Source organism: Triturus cristatus, chromosome 1_1 (genome assembly GCF_964204655.1).
Source record: "Triturus cristatus chromosome 1_1, aTriCri1.1, whole genome shotgun sequence".
Classification (NCBI taxonomy): Eukaryota; Metazoa; Chordata; class Amphibia; order Caudata; family Salamandridae; genus Triturus; species Triturus cristatus.
Window position 1 is genome coordinate 467,738,868 of NC_140579.1, and position 27,612 is coordinate 467,766,479.

The window sequence follows — 27,612 nt, forward strand, 5'->3', positions numbered from 1 at the left end:
TGTAGGGGGTCTTGCTGGGGTAGTGTTTTAGGGTTTAGGGTAGTTCAGTGTTTTTTGGGTAGTGTAGAGGGTCGTGCTGGTGGTAGTGTTTTAGGGTTTATGGTAGTGCAGTGGTGTTTGGGTAGTGTGGTGGGTCGTGCTGAGGGTAGGTTTAGGGTTTAGGGTAGTGCAGTGGTGTTTGAGTAGTGTAAGGTGTCATGCTGCGGGTAGATTTAGGGTTTAGGGTAGTGCATTGGTTTTTGGGTAGTGTAGGGGGTCGTGCTGGTGTAGATTTAGGGTTTAGGGTAGTGTAGTGGTGTTTGGGTAGTGTAGGGAGTCATGCTGGGGGAGTGTTTTAGGGTTTAGTGTAGTTCAGTGGTGTTTGGGCAGTGTATGGGGTAGTGCTGGGTTTAGAGTTTCAGGGTTTAGTGCAGTGCAGTGGTTTTCGGGCAGTGTAGGGGGTCCTGCTGGGAGTGGTGTTTCAGTGTTTAGGGCAGCGCAGTGGTGTTCGGGCAGTGTAGGGGGTCTTGCTGGGGGTGGTGTTTCACGGTTTAGAGCAGTGCAGTGGTGTTCGGGCAGTGTAGGGGGTCGTGCTGGGGCTGGTGTTTCAGGGTTTAGGGCAGTGCAGTGGTGTTTGGGCAGTGTAGGGGTCATGCTGGGGTTGGTGTTTCAGGGTTTATTGCAGTGCAGTGGGGTTCGGGCATTGTAGGGGTCGTGCTGGGGCTGGTGTTTCAGGGTTTAGGGCAGTGCAGTGGTGTTCGGGCAGTGTAGGGGTCGTGCTGGGGTTGGTGTTTCAGGGTTTAGGGCTGTGCAGTGGTGTTCGGGCAGTGTAAGGGGTCATGCTGGGGCTGGTTTTTTAAGGGTTTAGGGCAGTGCAGTGGTGTTTGTGTAGTGTAGGGGGTCGTGCTGGTGGTAGTGTTTTAGGGTTTACGGTAGTGCAGTTGTTTTTGGGTAGTGTAGGGATGGTGCAGGGGTAGTTTTTTAGGCAGTGCTTAATTTGTAAAAGGATAAGTGCCGGATCTCTTGTCGGGAGGTCACTGTAGCTAGCACCTCACATAACCCATGCCAGTGCTGCCAATGACAGTACATGCACAGATACAAACCTGCACACTCCTACAAGTTTGACAAGTCAGACTATTACAGGCCCCCAAAGCCAGAAGAATGGCTTGGGAGGCAGATATTAGTCATTATTAATGCAAATTGAATAAATAACCCTCTGTTGTTGTGTTCATACCTAAATTTGCAGGACAGCGCCACCATGTGGCAGACTGTCATAGCCCAGGTGCTCACAAAAAGGTGCCGGTGCTGAGCACCGGAAAGCACCGGCTCAAATTAAGCACTGGTTTTAGGGTTAGGGCAGTGCAGTGGTGTTTGGGCAGTGTAGGGGGTTGTGCTGGGGTATATTTGGGGTTTAGGGTAGTGCAGGGGTGTTGGTGTAGTGTAGGGGGTCATGCTGGGGAAAGTGTTTTAGGGTTTTGGGTAGTGCAGTGGTGTTTGGGTAGTGTAGGGGGTCGTGCTGAGGGTAGATGTGGGGTTTAGGGCAGTGCAGTGGTGTTTTGGTAGTGTGGGGGGTTGTGCTGGGGTATTGTTTTAGGGTTTAGGGTAGTGCAGCGGTGTTTGTGTAGTATAGCGCGTCGTGTTTTAGGGTTTAGGCTAGTTCATTGGTCTTTGTGTAATTTAGCGGGTCGTGCTGGGGGTAGTGTTTTGGCGTTTAGGGTAGTGCAGTGGTGTTTGGGCAGTGAAGGGGGTCGTGCTGATGGTAGATTTAGGGTTTAGGGTAGTGCAGTGGTGTTTGGGTAGTGTAGGGGGTCGTGCGGGGGTAGTGCTTTAGGGTTTAGGGTAGTGTAGTGGTCTTTGAGTAGTGTAGGGGGTCTTGCTGGGTGTTAGTGTTTTAGAGTTTAGGGTAGTTCAGTGATGTTTGGGTAGTGTAGGGGTCGTGCTGGGGGTGGTGTTTTAGGATTTATAGTAGTGCAGTGGTGGTTGTGTAGTGTAGGTGTCCGTTCTGGATGTGGTGTTTTAGGGTTTAGGGCAGTGCAGTGGTGTTCGGGCCGTGTAGAGGGTCTTGCTGGGGGTGGTGTTTTAGGGTTTAGGGCAGTGCAGTGGTGTTCGGGCAGTGTAGGGGGTTGTGCTACGGGTGGTGTTTCAGGGTTTAGGGCAGTGCAGTGGTGTTCGGGCAGTGTAGGGGGTCAGGCTGGGGCTTGTGTTTCAGGTTTTTGGGCAGTGCAGTGGTGTTCGGGCAGTGTAGGGGGTCATGCTGGGGGTGGTGTTTCAGGGTTTAGGGCAGTGATGTTCGTGCACTGTAGGGGGTCATACTGGGGGTGGTGTTTCAGGGTTTAGGGCAGTGCTGTGGTGTTCAGGCAGTGTAGGGGGTCATGCGGGGGTAGTGTTTCAGGGTTTAGGGCAGTGCAGTGGTGTCCGGGCAGTGTAAATTGTCATGCGGGGGTGGTGTCTCAGGGTATAGGGCAGTGGAGTGGTGTTTGGGCGTTATATGGGGTCGTACAGGGGTGGTGTTTCAGGGTTTAGGGCCGTGCAGCTTTGTTTCGGGCAGTGTAAGGGGTCGTGCTGGGGTGGTGTTCCAGGTTTAGGGCAGTGCAGTGGTTTACGGGCAGTGTAGTGGGTCATGCTGGGGTGGTGTTTCAGGGTTTAGGGCAGTGCAGTGGTGTTCGGACAGTGTAGGGGTCATGCTGGGGGTGGTGTTTCAGAGTTTAGGGCAGTGGAGTGGTTTTCGGGCAGTGTAGGGGGTCGTGCTGGGAGTGGTGTTTCAGGGTTTAGGGAGTGCAGTGGTTTTCGGGCAGTTTAGGTGATCGTGCTGGGGGTGTTTTTTCAGGGTTTAGGGCAGTGCAGTGGTGTTCGGGCAGTGTAGGGGGACGTGCTGGGGGTAGTGTTTCATGATTTAGGGCAGAGCAGTGGTGTTCGGGCAGTGTAGGGGTCATGCTGGGGTAGTGTTTTAGGGTTAGGGCAGTGCAGTGGTGTTCGGGCATTGTAGGGGGTCTTGCAGGGGGTGGTGTTTCAGGGTTTAGGGCAGTGCAGGTGTGTTTGTGCAGTGTAGTGGGTCTTGCTGGGGGTGGTGTTTAAGGGTGTAGGGCAGTGGTGTCCGGGCAATGTGGGGGGTCTTGCTGGGGGTAGTGTTTTAGGGTTTAGGGTAGTTCAGTGGTTTTTGGGTAGTGTAGAGGGTCGTGCTGGTGGTAGTGTTTTAGGGTTTATGGTAGTGCAGTGGTGTTTGGGTAGTGTGGTGGGTCGTGCTGAGGGTAGGCGTAGTGTTTAGGGTAGTGCAGTGGTGAATGAGTAGTGTAAGGGGTCATGCTGCAGGTAGATTTAGGGTTTAGGGTGGTGCAGTGGTTTTTGGGTAGTGTAGGGGGCCGTGCTGGGGTAGATTTAGGGTTTAGGGTAGTGTAGTGGTGTTTGGGTAGTGTAGGGGGTCTTGCTTGGTGTTAGTGTTTTAGAGTTTCGGGTAGGTCAGTGATGTTTGGGTAGTGTAGGGGTTGTGCTGGGGTGGTGTTTTAGGATTTATAGTAGTGCAGTGGTGGTTGTGTAGTGTAGGGGTTCGTTCTGGGTGTGGTGTTTTAGGGTTTAGGACAGTGCAGTGGTGTTCGGGCCGTGTAGAGGGTCTTGCTGGGGGTGGTGTTTTAGGGTTTAGGGCAGTGCAGATGTGTTCGGGCAGTGTAGGGGGTTGTGCTACGGGTGGTGTTTCAGGGTTTAGGGCAGTGCAGTGGTGTTCGGGCAGTGTAGGGGGTCATGCTGGGGCTTGTGTTTCAGGTTTTTGGGCAGTGCAGTGGTGTTCGGGCAGTGTAGGGGGTCATGCTGGGGGTGGTGTTTCAGGGTTTAGGGCAGTGATGTTCGTGCACTGTAGGGGGTCGTGCTGGGGGTGGTGTTTCAGGGTTTAGGGCAGTGCTGTGGTGTTCAGGCAGTGTAGGGGGTCATGCGGGGGTAGTGTTTCAGGGTTTAGGGCAGTGCAGTGGTGTCCGGGCAGTGTAAGTTGTCATGCGGGGTGGTGTTTCAGGGTATAGGGCAGTGGAGTGGTGTTTGGGTGTTATATGGGGTCGCACAGGGGTGGTGTTTCAGGGTTTAGGGCCGTGCAGTTTTGTTTCGGGCAGTGTAAGGGGTCGTGCTGGGGTGGTGTTCCAGGTTTAGGGTAGTGCAGTGGTTTTCGGGCAGTGTAGTGAGTCGTGCTGGGGTGGTGTTTCAGGGTTTAGGGCAGTGCAGTGGTGTTCGGGCAGTGTAGGGGTCGTGCTGGGGGTGGTGTTTCAGAGTTTAGGGCAGTGCAGTGGTTTTCAGGCAGTGTAGGGAGTCGTGCAGGGAGTGGTGTTTCAGGGTTTAGGGAGTGCAGTGGTTTTCGGGCAGTGTAGGTGATCGTGCTGGGGTTGTTTTTTCAGGGTTTAGGGCAGTGCAGTGGTGTTCGGGCAGTGTAGGGGGACGTGCTGGGGATAGTGTTTCATGATTTAGGGCAGAGCAGTGGTGTTCGGGCAGTGTAGGGGTCATGCTGGGGTAGTGTTTTAGGGTTAGGGCAGTGCAGTGGTGTTCGGGCATTGTAGGGGGTCATGCAGGGGGTGGTGTTTCAGGGTTTAGGGCAGTGCAGGTGTGTTTGTGCAGTGTAGTGGGTCTTGCTGGTGGTGGTGTTTCAGGGTGTACGGCAGTGGTGTTCGGGCAATGTAGGGGGTCATGCAGGGGGTGGTGTTTCAGGGTTTAGGGCAGTGCAGGTGTGTTTGTGCAGTGTAGTGGGTCTTGCTGGGGGTAGTGTTTTAGGGTTTAGGGTAGTTCAATGGTTTTTGGGTAGTGTAGAGGGTTGTGCTGGTGGTAGTGTTTTAGGGTTTATGGTAGTGCAGTGGTGTTTGGGTAGTGTGGTGGGTCGTGCTGAGGGTAGGTGTAGGGTTTAGGGTAGTGCAGTGGTGAATGAGTAGTGTAAGGGGTCATGCTGCAGGTAGATTTAGGGTTTAGGGTGGTGCAGTGGTTTTTGGGTAGTGTAAGGGGTGTAGGGAGTCATGCTGGGGGAATGTTTTAGGGTTTAGGGTAGTTCAGTGGTGTCTGGGCAGTGTATGCAGTAGTGCTGGGTTTAGAGTTTCAGGGTTTAGGGCAGTGCAGTGGTGTTCGGGCAGTGTAGGGGGTCATGCTGGGAGTGGTGTTTCAGTGTTTAGGGCAGTGCAGTGGTGTTCGGGCAGTGTAAGGGGTCCTGCTGGGGGTAGTGGTTTAGGGCAGTGCAGTGGTGTTCGGGCAGTGTAGTGGGTCTTGCTGGGGTGGTGTTTCATGGTTTAGAGCAGTGCAATGGTATTCGGGCAGTATAGGGGGTCGTGCTGGGGCTGGTGTTTCAGGGTTTAGGGCAGTGCGGTGGTGTTCGGGCAGTGTAGGGGTCGTGCTGAGGCTGGTGTTTCAGGGTTTAGGGCAGTGCAGTGGTGTTCGGGCAGTGTAGGGGGTCATGCAGGGGCTGGTGTTTCAGGGTTTAAAGTAGTGCAGTGGTGTTTCTGTAGTGTAGGGGGTCGTGCTGGTGGTAGTGTTTTAGGGTTTAGGGTAGTGCAGTTTTTTTTGTTTAGTGTAGGGGTGGTGCAGGGGTAGTTTTTTAGGCAGTGCTTAATTTGTAAAAGGATAAGTGCCTGGTCTCTCGTCTGGAGGTCACTGCAGCTTGCACATCACATAACCCATGCCAGTGCTGCCAATGACAGTACATACACAGCTACTAACCTGCACACTCCTACAAGTTTGACAAGTCAGACTATTACAGGCCCCCAAAGCCAAAAGAATGGCTTGGGAGGCAGATATTAGTCATTATTAATGCAAATTGAATAAATAATCCTCTGTTGTTGTGTTCATGCCTAAATTTGCAGGACAGCGCTACCATGTGGCAGACTGTCATAGCCCAGGTGCTCACAATAAGGTGCCGGTGCTGAGCACCGGAAAGCACCGGGTCAAATTAAGCACTGGTTTTAGGGTTTAGGTTAGTGCAGTGGTGTTGGTGTAGTGTAGGGGGTCGAGCTGGGGGTAGTGTGTTTTAGGGTTTAGGGTAGTGCAGTGGTGTTTGGGTAGTGTAGGGGGTTGTGCTGAGGGTTGATTTAGGGTTTAGGTTAGTGCAGTGGTGTTTGGGTAGTGTAGGGGGTCATGCTGGGGTAGATTTAGGGTTTAGAGTAGTGCAGTGTTTGGGTAGTATAGGGGGTCATGCTGGGGTAGATTTGGGGTTTAGGGTAGTGCAGTGGTGTTGGTGTAGTGTAGGGGGTCGTCCTGGGGTAGTGTTTTAGGGTTTGGGGTAGTGCAGTGGTGTTGGTGTAGTGTAGGGGGTCATGCTGAGGGTAGTGTTTTAGCGTTTAGGGTAGTGCAGTGGTGTTTGGGCAGTGAAGGGGGTCGTGCTGATGGTAGATTTAGGGTTTAGGGTAGTGCAGTGGTATTTCGGTAGTGTAGGGGGTCGTGCGGGGGTAGTGCTTTAGGGTTTAGGGTAGTGTAGTGGTCTTTGAGTAGTGTAGGGGGTCTTGCTGGGTGTTAGTGTTTTAGAGTTTAGGGTAGTTCAGTGATGTTTGGGTAGTGTAGGGGTCGTGCTGGGGGTGGTGTTTTAGGATTTATAGTAGTGCAGTGGTGGTTGTGTAGTGTAGGGGTCCGTTCTGGGTGTGGTGTTTTAGGGTTTAGGGCAGTGCAGTGGTGTTCGGGCCGTGTAGAGGGTCTTGCTGGGCGTGGTGTTTTAGGGTTTAGGGCAGTGCAGTGGTGTTCGGGCAGTGTAGGGGGTCAGGCTGGGGCTTGTGTTTCAGGTTTTTGGGCAGTGCAGTGGTGTTCGGGCAGTGTAGGGGGTCATGCTGGGGGTGGTGTTTCAGGGTTTAGGGCAGTGCTGTTTTTATTTATTTATTTATTTAATGCGTTTTTATATAGCGCAGACTTTACCCGAAGGTGTCAGAGCGCTTCACAATAGGAGCAGAAATGATACATAAGGAGAAAAATTACAAGTGACATGTTACAAAATCAAACGTTACGGTCCATGAGGCAATAGTGACATTAGTGCAAGTATCAGGAGCAAACAACATACAAGAGGTAGCAAACGATACGTTACAAAAGAAAAAAAAGTGACGTGTGCAGGTTACAGGCGCATACAAAGTACACAGAGGTCAATAAATGGCAGACACTCAAAACACTAAAACAAAAGTTACGTTACATGAGGCAGTGGTGACCGTTGTGCAAGTATCAAAAGCAACCCAAAATACAAGAGGTAGCAAACGATACGTTACAAAAGGAAAAGTGACGTCTGCATGTTATACAAGAGTGCAAAGTACAAGTAGAGGTATAATACTGCACTAAATGGCAGACACTCAACACACAAAAACACACTGGGAATGCACTTCTATAGGCATGGAGAACAGAATTTCCTAAAACGGAAGGACTTCCTTCAGAAGATAGAGGACGTAGATTAAATTTGGAAGTGTCTTTGAAGGAGGAGAGCTTTGAGGTCAGTTTTGAAGGCCTGGAAAGAGGTGGTGGTCCGGAGATGAGGCGGAAGCGAGTTCCAGATTCTCACCGCGTTCAGGCAGTGTAGGGGGTCATGCGGGGGTAGTGTTTCAGGGTTTAGGGCAGTGCAGTGGTGTCCAGGCAGTGTAAGTTGTCATGCGGGGGTGGTGTCTCAGGGTATAGGGCAGTGGAGTGGTGTTTCGGCTTTATATGGGGTCGTACAGGGGTGGTGTTTCAGGGTTTAGGGCCGTGCAGTTTTGTTTCGGGCAGTGTAAGGGGTCGTGCTGGGGTGGTGTTCCAGGTTTAGGGCAGTGCAGTGGTTTTTGGGCAGTGTAGTGGGTCATGCTGGGGTGGTGTTTCAGGGTTTAGGGCAGTGCAGTGGTGTTCGGACAGTGAAGGGGTCATGCTGGGGGTGGTGTTTCAGAGTTTAGGGCAGTGGAGTGGTTTTCGGGCAGTGTAGGGGGTCGTGCAGGGAGTGGTGTTTCAGGGTTTAGGGAGTGCAGTGGTTTTCGGGCAGTGTAGGTGATCGTGCTGGGGTTGTTTTTTCAGGGTTTAGGGCAGTGCAGTGGTGTTCCGGCAGTGTAGGGGGACGTGCTGGGGGTAGTGTTTCATGATTTAGGGCAGAGCAGTGGTGTTCGGGCAGTGTAGGGGTCATGCTGGGGTAGTGTTTTAGGGTGAGGGCAGTGCAGTGGTGTTCGGGCATTGTAGGGGGTCATGCAGGGGGTGGTGTTTCAGGGTTTAGGGCAGTGCAGGTGTGTTTGTGCAGTGTAGTAGGTCTTGCTGGTGGTGGTGTTTCAGGGTGTACGGCAGTGGTGTTCGGGCAATGTAGGGGGTCATACAGGGGGTGGTGTTTCAGGGTTTAGGGCAGTGCAGGATTGTTTGTGCAGTGTAGTGGGTCTTGCTGGGGGTAGTGTTTTAGGGTTTAGGGTAGTTCAATGGTTTTTGGGTAGTGTAAAGGGTTGTGCTGGTGGTAGTGTTTTAGGGTTTATGGTAGTGCAGTGGTGTTTGGGTAGTGTGGTGGGTCGTGCTGAGGGTAGGTGTAGGGTTTAGGGTAGTGCAGTGGTGAATGAGTAGTGTAAGGGGTCATGCTGCAGGTAGATTTAGGGTTTAGGGTGGTGCAGTGGTTTTTGGGTAGTGTAAGGGGTGTAGGGAGTCATGCTGGGGGAATGTTTTAGGGTTTAGGGTAGTTCAGTGGTGTCTGGGCAGTGTATGCAGTAGTGCTGGGTTTAGAGTTTCAGGGTTTAGGGCAGTGCAGTGGTGTTCGGGCAGTGTAGGGGGTCATGCTGGGAGTGGTGTTTCAGTGTTTAGGGCAGTGCAGTGGTGTTCGGGCAGTGTAAGGGGTCCTGCTGGGGGTAGTGGTTTAGGGCAGTGCAGTGGTGTTCGGGCAGTGTAGTGGGTCTTGCTGGGGGTGGTGTTTCATGGTTTAGAGCAGCGCAATGGTATTCGGGCAGTATAGGGGGTCGTGCTGGGGCTGGTGTTTCAGGGTTTAGGGCAGTGCGGTGGTGTTCGGGCAGTGTAGGGGTCGTGCTGAGGCTGGTGTTTCAGGGTTTAGGGCAGTGCAGTGGTGTTCGGGCAGTGTAGGGGGTCATGCAGGGGCTGGTGTTTCAGGGTTTAAGGTAGTGCAGTGGTGTTTCTGTAGTGTAGGGGGTCGTGCTGGTGGTAGTGTTTTAGGGTTTAGGGTAGTGCAGTTGTTTTTGTTTAGTGTAGGGGTGGTGCAGGGGTAGTTTTTTAGGCAGTGCTTAATTTGTAAAAGGATAAGTGCCTGGTCTCTCGTCTGGAGGTCACTGCAGCTTGCACATCACATAACCCATGCCAGTGCTGCCAATGACAGTACATACACAGCTACTAACCTGCACACTCCTACAAGTTTGACAATTCAGACTATTACAGGCCCCCAAAGCCAAAAGAATGGCTTGGGAGGCAGATATTAGTCATTCTTAATGCAAATTGAATAAATAACCCTCTGTTGTTGTGTTCATGCCTAAATTTGCAGGACAACGCCACCATGTGGCAGACTGTCATAGCCCAGGTGCTCACAATAAGGTGCCGGTGCTGAGCACCGGAAAGCACCGGGTCAAATTAAGCACTGGTTTTAGGGTTTAGGTTAGTGCAGTGGTGTTGGTGTAGTGTAGGGGGTCGAGCTGGGGGTAGTGTGTTTTAGGGTTTAGGGTAGTGCAGTGGTGTTTGGGTAGTGTAGGGGGTTGTGCTGAGGGTTGATTTAGGGTTTAGGTTAGTGCAGTGGTGTTTGGGTAGTGTAGGGGGTCATGCTGGGTAGATTTAGGGTTTAGAGTAGTGCAGTGTTTGGGTAGTATAGGGGGTCATGCTGGGGTAGATTTGGGGTTTAGGGTAGTGCAGTGGTGTTGGTGTAGTGTAGGGGGTCGTCCTGGGGTAGTGTTTTAGGGTTTAGGGTAGTGCAGTGGTGTTGGTGTAGTGTAGGGGGTCATGCTGAGGGTAGTGTTTTAGCGTTTAGGGTAGTGCAGTGGTGTTTGGGCAGTGAAGGGGGTCGTGCTGATGGTAGATTTAGGGTTTAGGGTAGTGCAGTGGTGTTTGGGTAGTGTAGGGGGTCGTGCGGGGGTAGTGCTTTAGGGTTTAGGGTAGTGTAGTGGTCTTTGAGTAGTGTCGGGGGTCTTGCTGGGTGTTAGTGTTTTAGAGTTTAGGGTAGTTCAGTGATGTTTGGGTAGTGTAGGGGTCGTGCTGGGGGTGGTGTTTTAGGATTTATAGTAGTGCAGTGCTGGTTGTGTAGTGTAGGGGTCCGTTCTGGGTGTGGTGTTTTAGGGTTTAGGGCAGTGCAGTGGTGTTCGGGACGTGTAGAGGGTCTTGCTGGGGGTGGTGTTTTAGGGTTTAGGGCAGTGCAGTGGTGTTCGGGCAGTGTAGGGGGTCAGGCTGGGGCTTGTGTTTCAGGTTTTTGGGCAGTGCAGTGGTGTTCGGGCAGTGTAGGGGGTCATGCTGGGGGTGGTGTTTGAGGGTTTAGGGCAGTGCTGTTTTTATTTATTTATTTATTTATTTAATGCGTTTTTATATAGCGCGGACTTTACCCGAAGGTGTCAGAGCGCTTCACAATAGGAGCAGAAATGATACAAAAGGAGAAAAATTACAAGTGACATGTTACAAAATCAAACGTTACGGTCCATGAGGCAATAGTGACATTAGTGCAAGTATCAGGAGCAAACAACATACAAGAGGTAGCAAACGATACGTTACAAAAGAAAAAAAATTGACGTGTGCAGGTTACAGGAGCATACAAAGTACACAGAGGTCAATAAATGGCAGACACTCAAAACACTAAAACAAAAGTTACGTTACATGAGGCAGTGGTGACCGTTGTGCAAGTATCAAAAGCAACCCAAAATACAAGAGGTAGCAAACGATACGTTACAAAAGGAAAAGTGACGTCTGCATGTTATACAAGAGTGCAAAGTACAAGTAGAGGTATAATACTGCACTAAATGGCAGACACTCAACACACAAAAACACACTGGGAATGCACTTCTATAGGCATGCAGAACAGAATTTCCTAAAACGGAAGGACTTCCTTCAGAAGATAGAGGACGTAGATTAAATTTGGAAGTGTCTTTGAAGGAGGAGAGCTTTGAGGTCAGTTTTGAAGGCCTGGAAAGAGGTGGTGGTCCGGAGATGAGGCGGAAGCGAGTTCCAGATTCTCACCGCGTTCAGGCAGTGTAGGGGGTCGTGCGGGGGTAGTGTTTCAGGGTTTAGGGCAGTGCAGTGGTGTCCGGGCAGTGTAAGTTGTCATGCAGGGGTGGTGTCTCAGGGTATAGGGCAGTGGAGTGGTGTTTGGGCGTTATATGGGGTCGTACAGGGGTGGTGTTTCAGGGTTTAGGGCCGTGCAGTTTTGTTTCGGGCAGTGTAAGGGGTCGTGCTGGGGTGGTGTTCCAGGTTTAGGGCAGTGCAGTGGTTTTCGGGCAGTGTAGTGGGTCATGCTGGGGTGGTGTTTCAGGGTTTAGGGCAGTGCAGTGGTGTTCGGACAGTGAAGGGGTCATGCTGGGGGTGGTGTTTCAGAGTTTAGGGCAGTGGAGTGGTTTTCGGGCAGTGTAGGGGGTCGTGCTGGGAGTGGTGTTTCAGGGTTTAGGGAGTGCAGTGGTTTTCGGGCAGTGTAGGTGATCGTGCTGGGGGTGCTTTTTCAGGGTTTAGGGCAGTGCAGTGGTGTTCGGGCAGTGTAGGGGGACGTGCTGGGGGTAGTGTTTCATGATTTAGGGCAGAGCAGTGGTGTTCGGGCAGTGTAGGGGTCATGCTGGGGTGGTGTTTCAGGGTTTAGGGCAGTGCAGGTGTGTTTGTGCAGTGTAGTGGGTCTTGCTGGGGGTGGTGTTTAAGGGTGTAGGGCAGTGGTGTTCGGGCAATGTGGGGGGTCTTGCTGGGGGTAGTGTTTTAGGGTTTAGGGTAGTTCAGTGGTTTTTGGGTAGTGTAGAGGGTCGTGCTGGTGGTAGTGTTTTAGGGTTTATGGTAGTGCAGTGGTGTTTGGGTAGTGTGGTGGGTCATGCTGAGGGTAGGTGTAGGGTTTAGGGTAGTGCAGTGGTGAATGAGTAGTGTAAGGGGTCATGCTGCAGGTAGATTTAGGGTTTAGGGTGGTGCAGTGGTGTTTGGGTAGTGTAGGGGGTCGTGCTGGGGTAGATTTAGGGTTTAGGGTAGTGTAGTGGTGTTTGGGTAGTGTAGGGGGTCTTTCTGGGTGTTAGTGTTTTAGAGTTTAGGGTAGTTCAGTGATGTTTGGGTAGTGTAGGGGTCGTGCTGGGGGTGGTGTTTTAGGATTTATAGTAGTGCAGTGGTGGTTGTGTAGTGTAGGGGTCCGTTCTGGGTGTGGTGTTTTAGGGTTTAGGGCAGTGCAGTGGTGTTCGGGCCATGTAGAGGGTCTTGCTGGGGGTGGTGTTTTAGGGTTTAGGGCAGTGCAGTGGTGTTCGGGCAGTGTAGGGGGTTGTGCTATGGGTGGTGTTTCAGGGTTTAGGGCAGTGCAGTGGTGTTCGGGCAGTGTAGGGGGTCAGGCTGGGGCTTGTGTTTCAGGTTTTTGGGCAGTGTAGTGGTGTTCGGGCAGTGTAGGGGGTCATGATGGGGGTGGTGTTTCAGGGTTTAGGGCAGTGATGTTCGTGCACTGTAGGGGGTCATACTGGGGGTGGTGTTTCAGGGTTTAGGGCAGTGCTGTGGTGTTCAGGCAGTGTAGGGGGTCATGCGGGGGTAGTTTTTCAGGGTTTAGGGCAGTGCAGTGGTGTCCGGGCAGTGTAAGTTGTCATGCGGGGGTGGTGTTTCAGGGTATAGGGCAGTGGAGTGGTGTTTGAGCGTTATATGGGGTCGTACAGGGGTGGTGTTTCAGGGTTTAGGGGCGTGCAGTTTTGTTTCGGGCAGTGTAAGGGGTCGTGCTGGGGTGGTGTTCCAGGTTTAGGGCAGTGCAGTGGTTTTCGGGCAGTGTAGTGGGTCGTGCTGGGGTAGTGTTTCAGGGTTTAGGGCAGTGCAGTTGTGTTCGGGCAGTGTAGGGGTCATGCTGGGGGTGGTGTTTCAGAGTTTAGGGCAGTGCAGTGGTTTTCAGGCAGTGTAGGGGGCCACCACTCCCAGCACGACCCCATATAACGCCCGGACACCACTGCACTGCCCTAAACCCTGAAACACTACCCCCGCATGACCCCCTACACTGCCTGAACACCACAGCACTGCCCTAAACCCTGAAACACCACCCCCAGCATGACCCCCTACAGTGCACGAACACTACTTCCCTAAACCCTGAAACACCACCCCCAGCATGACACCCTACACTGCCCGAACACCACTGCACTGCCCAAAAACCTGAAACACAGGCCCCAGCATGACCCCCTACACTGCCCGAACACCACTGCACTGCCCTAGACCCTGAAACACCACCCGTAGCACAACCCCCTACACTGCCCGAACACTACTGCACTGCCCTAAACCCTAAAACACCACACCCAGCACGAACCCCTACACTACACAAACACCACTGCACTACTATAAATACTAAAACACCACCCCCATCACGACCCCGACACTACCCAAACATCACTGAACTACCCTAAACTCTAAAACACTAACACCCAGCAAGACCCCCTACACTACTCAAAGACCACTACACTACCCTAAACCCTAAAGCACTACCCCGCAGGACCCCCTACACTACCCAAACACCACTGCACTACCATAAACCCTAAAACACTACCCCCCGCACGACCAGCTAAATTACACAAAGACCACTGGACTACCCCAAACCCTAAAACACGACCCCTATACTATACAAACACCGCTGCACTACCTTAAACCCTAAAACACTACCCCAGCACGACCCCCTGCACTACCGAAACACCACTGCACTACCCTAAACCCCACATCTACCCTCAGCGCGACCCCCTACACTACCCAAACACCACTGCACTACCCTAAACCCTAAAACACTTCCCCCAGCACGACCCCCTACACTAAACCAACAGCTCTGCACTACCCTAAGCCCCAAATCTACCCCAGCACGACCCCCTACACTACCCAAACAACACTGCACTACCCTAAACCCTAAATCTACCCCAGCTTGACCCCCTACATTACCGAAACACCACTGCACTACCCTAAACCCTAAATCTACCCTCAGCACGACCCCCTACACTGCCCAAACACCACTACACTACCCTAAACGCTAAAACACTACCCTCAGCATGACCCCCTACACTACACCAACACCACTGCACTACCCTAAACCCTAAAACACTACCCCAGGACGACCCCCTACACTACACCAACACCACTGCACTACCCTAAACCCCAAATCTACCCCAGCATGACCCCCTATACTACCCAAACACTGCACTACCCTAAACCCTAAATCTACCCCAGCATGACCCCCTACACTACCCAAACACCACTGCACTAACCTAAACCCTAAATCAACCCTCAGCACAACCCACTACACTACCCAAACACCACTGCACTAACCTAAACCCTAAAACCAGTGCTTAATTTGACCCGGTGCTTTCCGGTGCTCATCACCGGCACCTTATTGTGAGCACCTGGGCTATGACAGTCTTCCACATGGTGGCGCTGTCCTGCAAATTTAGGCAAGAACACAACAACAGAGGGTTATTTATTCAATTTGCATTAATAATGACTAATATCTGACTCCCAAGCCATTCTTTTGGCTTTGGGGGCCTGTAATAGTCTCACTTGTCAAACTTGTAGGAGTGTGCAGGTTAGTAGCTGTGTATGTACTGTCATTGGCAGCACTGGCATGGGTTATGTGATGTGCATGCTGCAGTGACATCCAGACGAGAGACCAGGCACTTATCCTTTTACAAATTAAGCACTGCCTAAAAAACTACCCCTGCACCACCCCTACACTACCCAAAAATAACTGCACTACCCTAAACCCTAAAACACTACCACCAGCACGACCCCCTACACTACACAAACACCACTGCACTACCTTAAACCCTGAAACACCAGCCCCTGCATGACCCCCTACACTGCCCGAACACCACTGCACTGCCCTAAACCCTGAAACACCAGCCCCAGCACGACCCCTACACTGCCCGAACACCACCGCAATGCCCTAAACCCTGAAACACCAGCCCCAGCACGACCCCCTACACTGCCCGAACACCACTGCACTGCTCTAAACCATGAAACACTACCCCCAGCAAGACCCCCTAAACTGCCCGAACACCACTGCACTGCCCTAAACCACTACCCCCAGCAGGACCCCTTACACTGCCCGAACACCACTGCACTGCCCTAAACACTGAAACACCACTCCCAGCATGACCCCTACACTGCCCGAACACCACTGCACTGCCCTAAACCCTGAAACTCTAAACCCAGCATTACCGCATACACTGCCCAAACACCACTGAACTACCCTAAACCCTAAAACATTCCCCCAGCATGACTCCCTACACTACCCAAACACCACTACACTACCCTAAACCCTACATCTACCCCAGCACGACCCCCTACACTACCCAAAAACCACTGCACCACCCTAAACCCTAAATCTACCTGCAGCATGACCCCTTACACTACTCATTCACCACTGCACTACCCTAAACCCTACACCTACCCTCAGCACGACCCACCACACTACCCAAACACCACTGCACTACCATAAACCCTAAAACACTACCACCAGCACGACCCTCTACACTACCCAAAAACCACTGAACTACCCTAAACCCTAAAACACTACCCCCAAGAAGACCCCCACATTGCCCGAACACCACTGCCCTACACCCTGAAACACCACCCCCAGCAAGACCCACTAAACTGCACAAACACACCTGCACTGCCCTAAACCCTGAAACACCACCCCCTGCATGACCCCCTACACTGCCCGAACACCACTGCACTGTCCTAAACCCTAAAACATTACCCCAGCATGACCCCTACACTGCCCGAACACCACTGCTCTGCCCTAAACCATGAAACACTACCACCAGCACGTCCCCCTACACTGCCCAAACACCACTGCACTGCCCTAAACCCTGAGAAAACACCCCCAGCACGACCACCTACACTGCCCGAAAACCACTGCACTCCCTAAACCCTGAAACACCACTCCCAGCACGACCCCCTACACTGCCCGAAAACCACTGCACTGCCCTAAACTCTGAAACACCACCCCCAGCATGACCCCTACACTGCCCGAACACCACTGCACTGCCCTAAACCCTGAAAAACCACCCCAGCACGACCCACTACACTGCCCGAAAACCACTGCACTGCCCTAAACCTGGAACACCACCCCAGCACGACCCTTTACACTGCCCGAAACAAAACTGCACGGCCCTAAACCCTGAAACACCACCCCTGTACGACCCCATATAACGCCCAAACACAACTCCACTGCCCTATACCCTGAAACACCACCCCCGCATGACAACTTACACTGCCCGGACACCACTGCACTGCCCTAAACCCTGAAACACTACCCCCGCATGACCCCCTACACTGCCTGAACACCACAGCACTGCCCTAAACCCTGAAACACCACCCCCAGCATGACCCCCTACAGTGCACGAACACCACTGCCCTAAACCCTGAAACACCACCCCCAGCATGACCCCCTACACTGCCCGAACACCACTGCACTGTCCAAAAACCTGAAACACAAGCCCCAGCATGACCCCCTACACTGCCCGAACACCACTGCACTGCCCTAAACCTTGAAACACCACCCGTAGCACAACCCCCCACTCTGCCCGAACACCACTGCACTGCCCTAAACCCTAAAACACCACCCCCAGCATGACCCTCTACACGGCCCGAACACCACTGCACTGCCCTAAACCCTAAAACACCACACCCAGCATGAGCCCCTACAATACACAAACACCACTGCACTACTATAAATACTAAAACACCACCCCCAGCACGACCCCTACACTACCCAAACATCACTGAACTACCCTAAACTCTAAAACACTAACACCCAGCAAGACCCCCTACACTACTCAAAGACCACTACACTACCCTAAACCCTAAAGCACTACCCCCGCACAACCCCCTACACTACCCAAACACCACTGCACTACCATAAACCCTAAAACACTACCCCCCGCACGACCCGCTAAATTACACAAAGACCACTGAACTAGCCTAAACCCTAAAACACGACCCCTATAGTATACAAACACCGCTGCACTACCTTAAACCCTTAAACACTATCCCAGCACGACCCCCTGCACTACCGAAACACCACTGCACTACCCTAAACCCCACATCTACCCTCAGCACGACCCCCTACACTACCCAAACACCACTGCACTACCCTAAACCCTAAAACACTTCCCCCAGCACGACCCCCTACACTAAACCAACACCTCTGCACTACCCTAAACCCCAAATCTACCCCAGCACGACCCCCTACACTACCCAAACAACACTGCACTACCCTAAACCCTAAATCTACCCCAGCATGACCCCCTACACTACCCAAACACCACTGCACTACCCTAAACCCTAAATCTACCCTCAGCACGACCCCCTACACTGCCCAAACACCACTGCACTACCCTAAATGCTAAAACACTACCCTCGGCACGACCCCTTACACTACACCAACACCACTGCACTACCCTAAACCCTAAAACACTACCCCAGGACAACCCCCTACACTACACCAACACCACTGCACTACCCTAAACCCCAAATCTACCCCAGCATGACCCCTATACTACCCAAACACTGCACTACCCTAAACCCTAAATCTACCCCAGCATGACCCCCTACACTACCCAAACACCACTGCACTAACCTAAACCCTAAATCAACCCTCAGCATAACCCACTACACTACCCAAACACCACTGCACTACCCTAAACCCTAAAACACCACCCCCAGCAAGACCCCCTACACTGCCCGAACACCACTGCACTGCCCTAAACCACTACCCCCAGCAGGACCCCTTACACTGCCCGAACACCACTGCACTGCCCTAAACACTGAAACACCACTCCCAGCATGACCCCCTACACTGCCCGAACACCACTGCACTGCCCTAAACCCTGAAACTCTAAACCCAGCACTACCGCATACACTGCCCAAACACCACTGAACTACCCTAAACCCTAAAACATTCCCCCAGCATGACTCCCTACACTACCCAAACACCACTACACTACCCTAAACCCTAAATCTACCCCAGCACGACCCCCTACACTACCCAAAAACCACTGCACCACCCTAAACCCTAAATCTACCTCCAGCATGACCCCTTACACTACATATTCACCACTGCACTACCCTAAACCCTAAAACACTACCACCAGCACGACCCTCTACACTACCCAAAAACCACTGCCCTACACCCTGAAACACCACGCCCAGCAAGACCCACAACACTGCACAAACACACCTGCACTGCCCTAAACCCTGAAAAACCACCCCCTGCATGACCCCCTACACTGCCCGAACACCACTGCACTGCCCTAAACCCTAAAACACTACCCCCAGCATGACCCCTACACTGCCCGAACACCAGTGCTCTGCCCTAAACCATGAAACATTACCCCCAGCACATCCCCCTACACTGCCCGAACACCACTGCACTGCCCTAAACCCTGAAAAACCACCCCCAGCACGACCACCTACACTGCCCAAAAACCACTGCACTGCCCTAAACCCTGAAAAACCACTCCCAGCACGACCCCCTACACTGCCCGAAAACCACTGAACTACCCTAAACTCTAAAACACTAACACCCAGCAAGACCCCCTACACTACTCAAAGACCACTACACTACCCTAAACCCTAAAGCACTACCCCCGCACGACCCCCTACACTACCCAAACACCACTGCACTACCATAAACCCTAAAACACTACCACCCGCACGACCAGCTAAATTACACAAAGACCACTGGACTAGCCCAAACCCTAAAACACGCCCCTATACTATACAAACACCGCTGCACTACCTTAAACCCTAAAACACAACCCCAGCACGACCCCCTGCACTACCGAAACACCACTGCACTACCCTAAACCCCACATCTACCCTCAGCGCGACCCCCTACACTACCCAAACACCACTGCACTACCCTAAACCCTAAAACACTTCCCCCAGCATGACCCCCTACACTAAACCAACAGCTCTGCACTACCCTAAACCCCAAATCTACCCCAGCACGACCCCCTACACTACCCAAACAACACTGCACTACCCTAAACCCTAAATCTACCCCAGCATGACCCCCTACATTACCAAAACACCACTGCACTACCCTAAACCCTAAATCTACCCTCAGCACGACCCCCTACACTGCCCAAACACCACTACACTACCCTAAACGCTAAAACACTACCCTCAGCATGACCCCCTACACTACACCAACACCACTGCACTACCCTAAACCCTAAAACACTACCCCAGGACGACCCCCTACACTACACCAACACCACTGCACTACCCTAAACCCCAAATCTACCCCAGCATGACCCCCTATACTACCCAAACACTGCACTACCCTAAACCCTAAATCTACCCCAGCATGACCCCCTACACTACCCAAACACCACTGCACTAACCTAAACCCTAAATCAACCCTCAGCACAACCCACTACACTACCCAAACACCACTGCACTAACCTAAACCCTAAAACCAGTGCTTAATTTGACCCGGTGCTTTCCGGTGCTCAGCATCGGCACCTTATTGTGAGCACCTGGGCTATGACAGTCTTCCACATGGTGGCGCTGTCCTGCAAATTTAGGCATGAACACAACAACAGAGGGTTATTTATTCAATTTGCATTAATAATGACTAATATCTGCCTCCCAAGCCATTCTTTTGGCTTTGGGGGCCTGTAATAGTCTCACTTGTCAAACTTGTAGTAGTGTGAAGGTTAGTAGCTGTGTATGTACTGTCATTGGCAGCACTGGCATGGGTTATGTGATGTGCAAGCTGCAGTGACCTCCAGACGAGAGACCAGGCACTTATCCTTTTACAAATTAAGCACTGCCTAAAAAACTACCCCTGCACCACCCCTACACTACCCAAAAATAACTGCACTACCCTAAACCCTAAAACACTACCACCAGCACGACCCCCTACACTACACAAACACCACTGCACTACCTTAAACCCTAAAACACCAGCCCCTGCATGACCCCCTACACTGCCCGAACACCACTGCTCTGCCCTAAACCATGAAACACTACCCCCAGCACGTCCCCCTACACTGCCCAAACACCACTGCACTGCCCTAAACCCTGAAAAAACACCCCAGCACGACCACCTACACTGCCCGAAAACCACTGCACTCCCTAAACCCTGAGACACCACTCCCAGCACGACCCCCTACACTGCCCGAAAACCATTGCACTACCCTAAACTCTGAAACACCACCCCCAGCATGACCCCTACACTGCCCGAACACCACTGCACTGCCCTAAACCCTGAAACACCACCCCAGCACGACCCACTACACTGCCCGAAAACCACTGCACTGCCCTAAACCTGGAACACCACCCCAGCACGACCCTTTACACTGCCCGAAACAAAACTGCACGGCCCTAAACCCTGAAACACCACCCCTGTACGACCCCATATAACGCCCAAACACAACTCCACTGCCCTATACCCTGAAACACCACACCCGCATGACAACTTACACTGCCCGGACACCACTGCACTGCCCTAAACCCTGAAACACTACCCCCGCATGACCCCCTACACTGCCTGAACACCACAGCACAGCCCTAAACCCTGAAACACCACCCCCAGCATGACCCCCTACAGTGCACGAACACCACTGCCCTAAACCCTGAAACACCACCCCCATCATGACCCCCTACACTGCCCGAACACCACTGCACTACCCAAAAACCTGAAACACAAGCCCCAGCATGACCCCCTACACTGCCCGAACACCACTGCACTGCCCTAAACCTTGAAACACCACCCGTAGCACAACCCCCCACACTGCCCGAACACCACTGCACTGCCCTAAACCCTAAAACACCACCCCCAGCACGACCCTCTACACGGCCCGAACACCACTGCACTGCCCTAAACCCTAAAACACCACACCCAGCACGAACCCCTACAATACACAAACACCACTGCACTACTATAAATACTAAAACACCACCCCCAGCACGACCCCTACACTACCCAAACATCACTGAACTACCCTAAACTCTAAAACACTAACACCCAGCAAGACCCCCTACACTACTCAAAGACCACTACACTACCCTAAACCCTAAAGCACTACCCCCGCACAACCCCCTACACTACCCAAACACCACTGCACTACCATAAACCCTAAAACACTACCCCCGCACGACCCGCTAAATTACACAAAGACCACTGAACTAGCCTAAACCCTAAAACACGACCCCTATAGTATACAAACACCGCTGCACTACCTTAAACCCTTAAACACTACCCCAGCACGACCCCCTGCACTACCGAAACACCACTGCACTACCCTAAACCCCACATCTACCCTCAGCACGACCCCCTACACTACCCAAACACCACTGCACTACCCTAAACCCTAAAACACTTCCCCCAGCACGACCCTCTACACTAAACCAACACCTCTGCACTACCCTAAACCCCAAATCTACCCCAGCACGACCCCCTACACTACCCAAACAACACTGCACTACCCTAAACCCTATATCTACCCCAGCATGACCTCCTACACTACCCAAACACCACTGCACTACCCTAAACCCTAAATCTACCCTCAGCACGACCCCCTACACTGCCCAAACACCACTGCACTACCCTAAATGCTAAAACACTACCCTCAGCATGACCCCCTACACTACACCAACACCACTGCACTACCCTAAACCCTAAAACACTACCCCAGGACGACCCCCTACACTACACCAACACCACTGCACTACCCTAAACCCTAAAACACTTCCCCCAGCACGACCCTCTACACTAAACCAACACCTCTGCACTACCCTAAACCCCAAATCTACCCCAGCATGACCCCCTATACTACCCAAACACTGCACTACCCTAAACCCTAAATCTACCCCAGCATGACCCCCTACACTACCCAAACACCACTGCACTAACCTAAACCCTAAATCAACCCTCAGCATAACCCACTACACTACCCAAACACCACTGCACTACCCTAAACCCTAAAACACCACCCCCAGCAAGACCCCCTACACTGCCCGAACACCACTGCACTGCCCTAAACCACTACCCCCAGCAGGACCCCTTACACTGCCCGAACACCACTGCACTGCCCTAAACACAGAAATACCACTCCCAGCATGACCCCCTACACTGCCCGAACACCACTGCACTGCCCTAAACCCTGAAACTCTAAACCCAGCACTACCGCATACACTGCCCAAACACCACTGAACTACCCTAAACCCTAAAACATTCCCCCAGCATGACTCCCTACACTACCCAAACACCACTACACTACCCTAAACCCTAAATCTACCCCAGCACGACCCCCTACACTACCCAAAAACCACTGCACCACCCTAAACCCTAAATCTACCTCCAGCATGACCCCTTACACTACTCATTCACCACTGCACTACCCTAAACCCTAAAACACTACCACCAGCACGACCCTCTACACTACCCAAAAACCACTGCCCTACACCCTGAAACACCACGCCCAGCAAGACCCACAACACTGCACAAACACACCTGCACTGCCCTAAACCCTGAAAAACCACCCCCTGCATGACCCCTTACACTGCCCGAACACCACTGCACTGCCCTAAACCCTAAAACACTACCCCTAGCATGACCCCTACACTGCCCGAACACCACTGCTCTGCCCTAAACCATGAAACATTACCCCCAGCACATCCCCCTACACTGCCCGAACACCACTGCACTGCCCTAAACACTGAAAAACCACCCCCAGCACGGCCACCTACACTGCCCAAAAACCACTGCACTGCCCTAAACCCTGAAAAACCACTCCCAGCATGACCCCCTACACTGCCCGAAAACCACTGCACTGCCCTAAACTCTGAAACACCACCCCCAGCATGACCACTACACTGCCCAAACACCACTGCACTGCCCTAAACCCTGAAACACCACCCCAGCATGACCCACTACACTGCCCGAAAACCACTGCACTGCCCTAAACCTGGAACACCACCCCGGCATGACCCCTTACACTGCCCGAAACAAAACTGCACGGCCCTAAACCCTGAAACACCACCCCTGTACTACCCCATATAACGCCCAAACACCACTCCACTGCCCTATATCCTGAAACACCACCCCCGCATGACAACTTACACTGCCCGGACACCACTGCACTGCCCTAAACCCTGAAACACTACCCCCGCATGACCCCCTACACTGCCTGAACACCACAGCACTGCCCTAAACCCTGAAACACCACCCCCAGCATGACCCTCTACAGTGCACGAACACCACTTCCCTAATCCCTGAAACACCACCCCCAGCATGACACCCTACACTGCCCGAACACCACTGCACTGCCCAAAAACCTGAAACACAGGCCCCAGCATGACCCCCTACACTGCCCGAACACCACTGCACTGCCCTAGACCCTGAAACACCACCCGTAGCACAACCCCCTACACTGCCCGAACACCACTGCACTGCCCTAATCCCTACAACACCACCCCCAGCACGACCCTCTACACGGCCCGAACACCACTGCACTGCCCTAAACCCTAAAACACCACACCCAGAACGAACCCCTACACTACACAAACACCACTGCGCTACTATAAATACTAAAACACCACCCCATCACTACCCCGACACTACCCAAACATCACTGAACTACCCTAAACTCTAAAACACTAACACCCAGCAAGACCCCCTACACTACTCAAAGACCACTACACTACCCTAAACCCTAAAGCACTACCCCCGCACGACCCCCTACACTACCCAAACACCACTGCACTACCATAAACCCTAAAACACTACCCCCCGCACGACCAGCTAAATTACACAAAGACCACTGGACTAGCCCAAACCCTAAAACACGCCCCTATACTATACAAACACCGCTGCACTACCTTAAACCCTAAAACACTACCCCAGCACGACCCCCTGCACTACCGAAACACCACTGCACTACCCTAAACCCCACATCTACCCTCAGCGCGACCCCCTACACTACCCAAACACCACTGCACTACCCTAAACCCTAAAACACTTCCCCCAGCACGACCCCCTACACTAAACCAACAGCTCTGCACTACCCTAAACCCCAAATCTACCCCAGCATGACCCCCTACATTACCGAAACACCACTGCACTACCCTAAACCCTAAATCTACCCTCAGCACGACCCCCTACACTGCCCAAACACCACTACACTACCCTAAACGCTAAAACACTACCCTCAGCATGACCCCCTACACTACACCAACACCACTGCACTACCCTAAACCCTAAAACACTACCCCAGGACGACCCCCTACACTACACCAACACCACTGCACTACCCTAAACCCCAAATCTACCCCAGCATGACCCCCTATACTACCCAAACACTGCACTACCCTAAACCCTAAATCTACCCCAGCATGACCCCCTACACTACCCAAACACCACTGCACTAACCTAAACCCTAAATCAACCCTCAGCACAACCCACTACACTACCCAAACACCACTGCACTAACCTAAACCCTAAAACCAGTGCTTAATTTGACCGGGTGCTTTCCGGTGCTCAGCATCGGCACCTTATTGTGAGCACCTGGGCTATGACAGTCTTCCACATGGTGGCGCTGTCCTGCAAATTTAGGCATGAACACAACAACAGAGGGTTATTTGTTGAATTTGCATTAATAATGACTAATATCTGCCTGCCAAGCCATTCTTTTGGCTTTGGGGGCCTGTAATAGTCTCACTTGTCAAACTTGTAGTAGTGTGAAGGTTAGTAGCTGTGTATGTACTGTCATTGGCAACACTGGCATGGGTTATGTGATGTGCAAGCTGCAGTGACCTCCAGACGAGAGACCAGGCACTTATCCTTTTACAAATTAAGCACTGCCTAAAAAACTACCCCTGCACCACACCTACACTACCCAAAAATAACTGCACTACCCTAAACCCTAAAACACTACCACCAGAAACGACCCCCTACACTACACAAACACCACTGCACAACCTTAAACCCTGAAACACCAGCCCCTGCATGACCCCCTACACTGCCCGAACACCACTGCACTGCCCTAAACCCTGAAACACCAGCCCCAGCACGACCCCTACACTGCCCGAACACCACCGCAATGCCCTAAACCCTGAAACACCAGCCCCAGCACGACCCCCTACACTGCCCTAACACCACTGCACTGCTCTAAACCATGAAACACCACCCCCAGCAAGACCCCCTACACTGCCCGAACACCACTGCACTGCCCTAAACCACTACCCCCAGCAGGAACCCTTACACTGCCCGAACACCACTGCACTGCCCTAAACACTGAAACACCACTCCCAGCATGACCCCTACACTGCCCGAACACCACTGCACTGCCCTAAACCCTGAAACTCTAAACCCAGCATTACCGCATACACTGCCCAAACACCACTGAACTACCCTAAACCCTAAAACATTCCCCCAGCATGACTCCCTACACTACCCAAACACCACTACACTACCCTAAACCCTACATCTACCCCAGCACGACCCCCTACACTACCCAAAAACCACTGCACCACCCTAAACCCTAAATCTACCTGCAGCATGACCCCTTACACTACTAATTCACCACTGCACTACCCTAAACCCTACACCTACCCTCAGCACGACCCACCACACTACCCAAACACCACTGCACTACCATAAACCCTAAAACACTACCACCAGCACGACCCTCTACACTACCCAAAAACCATTGAACTACCCTAAACCCTAAAACACTACCCCCAACAAGACCCCCACATTGCCCGAACACCACTGCCCTACACCCTGAAACACCACCCCCAGCAAGACCCACTACACTGCACAAACACACCTGCACTGCCCTAAACCCTGAAACACCACCCCCTGCATGACCCCCTACACTGCCCGAACACCACTGCACTGCCCTAAACCCTAAAACACTACCCCAGCATGACCCCTACACTGCCCGAACACCACTGCTCTGCCCTAAACCATGAAACACTACCCCCAGCACGTCCCCCTACACTGCCCAAACACCACTGCACTGCCCTAAACCCTGAAAAAACACCCCCAGCACGACCACCTACACTGCCCGAAAACCACTGCACTCCCTAAACCCTAAAACACCACTCCCAGCATGACCCCCTACACTTCCCGAAAACCACTGCACTGCCCTAAACTCTGAAACGCCACCCCCAGCATGACTCCTACACTGCCAGAACAGCACTGCACTGCCCTAAACCCTGAAACACCACCCCAGCACGACCCACTACACTGCCCGAAAACCACTGCACTGCCCTAAACCTGGAACACCACCCTAGCACGACCCTTTACACTGCCCGAAACAAAACTGCACGGCCCTAAACCCTGAAACACCACCCCTGTACGACCCCATATAACGCCCAAACACAACTCCACTGCCCTATACCCTGAAACACCACCCCCGCATGACAACTTACACTGCCCGGATACCACTGCACTGCCCTAAACCCTGAAACACTACCCCCGCATGACCCCCTACACTTCCTGAACACCACAGCACTGCCCTAAACCCTGAAACACCACCCCAGCATGACCCCCTACAGTGCACGAACACCACTGCCCTAAACCCTGAAACACCACCCCCAGCATGACCCAATACACTGCCCGAACACCACTGCACTGCCCAAAAACCTGAAACACAAGCCCCAGCATGACCCCCTACACTGCCCGAACACCACTGCACTGCCCTAAACCTTGAAACACCACCCGTAGCACAACCCCCTACACTGCCCGAACACCACTGCACTGCCCTAAACCCTAAAACACCACCCCCAGCATGACCCTCTACACGGCCCGAACACCACTGCACTGCCCTAAACCCTAAAACACCATACCCAGCACGAAACCCTACAATACACAAACACCACTGCACTACTATAAATACTAAAACACCACCCCAAGCACGACCCCTGCACTACCCAAACATCACTGAACTACCCTAAACTCTAAAACACTAACACCCAGCAAGACCCCCTACACTACTCAAAGACCACTACACTACCCTAAACCCTAAAGCACTACCCCCGCACAACCCCCTACACTACCCAAACACCACTGCACTACCATAAACCCTAAAACACTACCCCCCGCACGACCCGCTAAATTACACAAAGACCACTGAATTAGCCTAAACCCTAAAACACGACCCCTATAGTATACAAACACCGCTGCACTACCTTAAACCCTTAAACACTACCCCAGCACGACCCCCTGCACTACCGAAACACCACTGCACTACCCTAAACCCCACATCTACCCTCAGCACGACCCCCTACACTACCCAAACACCACTGCACTACCCTCAACCCTAAAACACTTCCCCCAGCACGACCCCCTACACTAAACCAACACCTCTGCACTACCCTAAACCCCAAATCTACCCCAGCACGACCCCCTACACTACCCAAACAACACTGCACTACCCTAAACCCTAAATCTACCCCAGCATGACCCCTACACTACCCAAACACCACTGCACTACCCTAAACCCTAAATCTACCCTCAGCATGACCCCCTACACTACACCAACACCACTGCACTACCCTAAACCCTAAAACACTACCCCAGGACGACCCCCT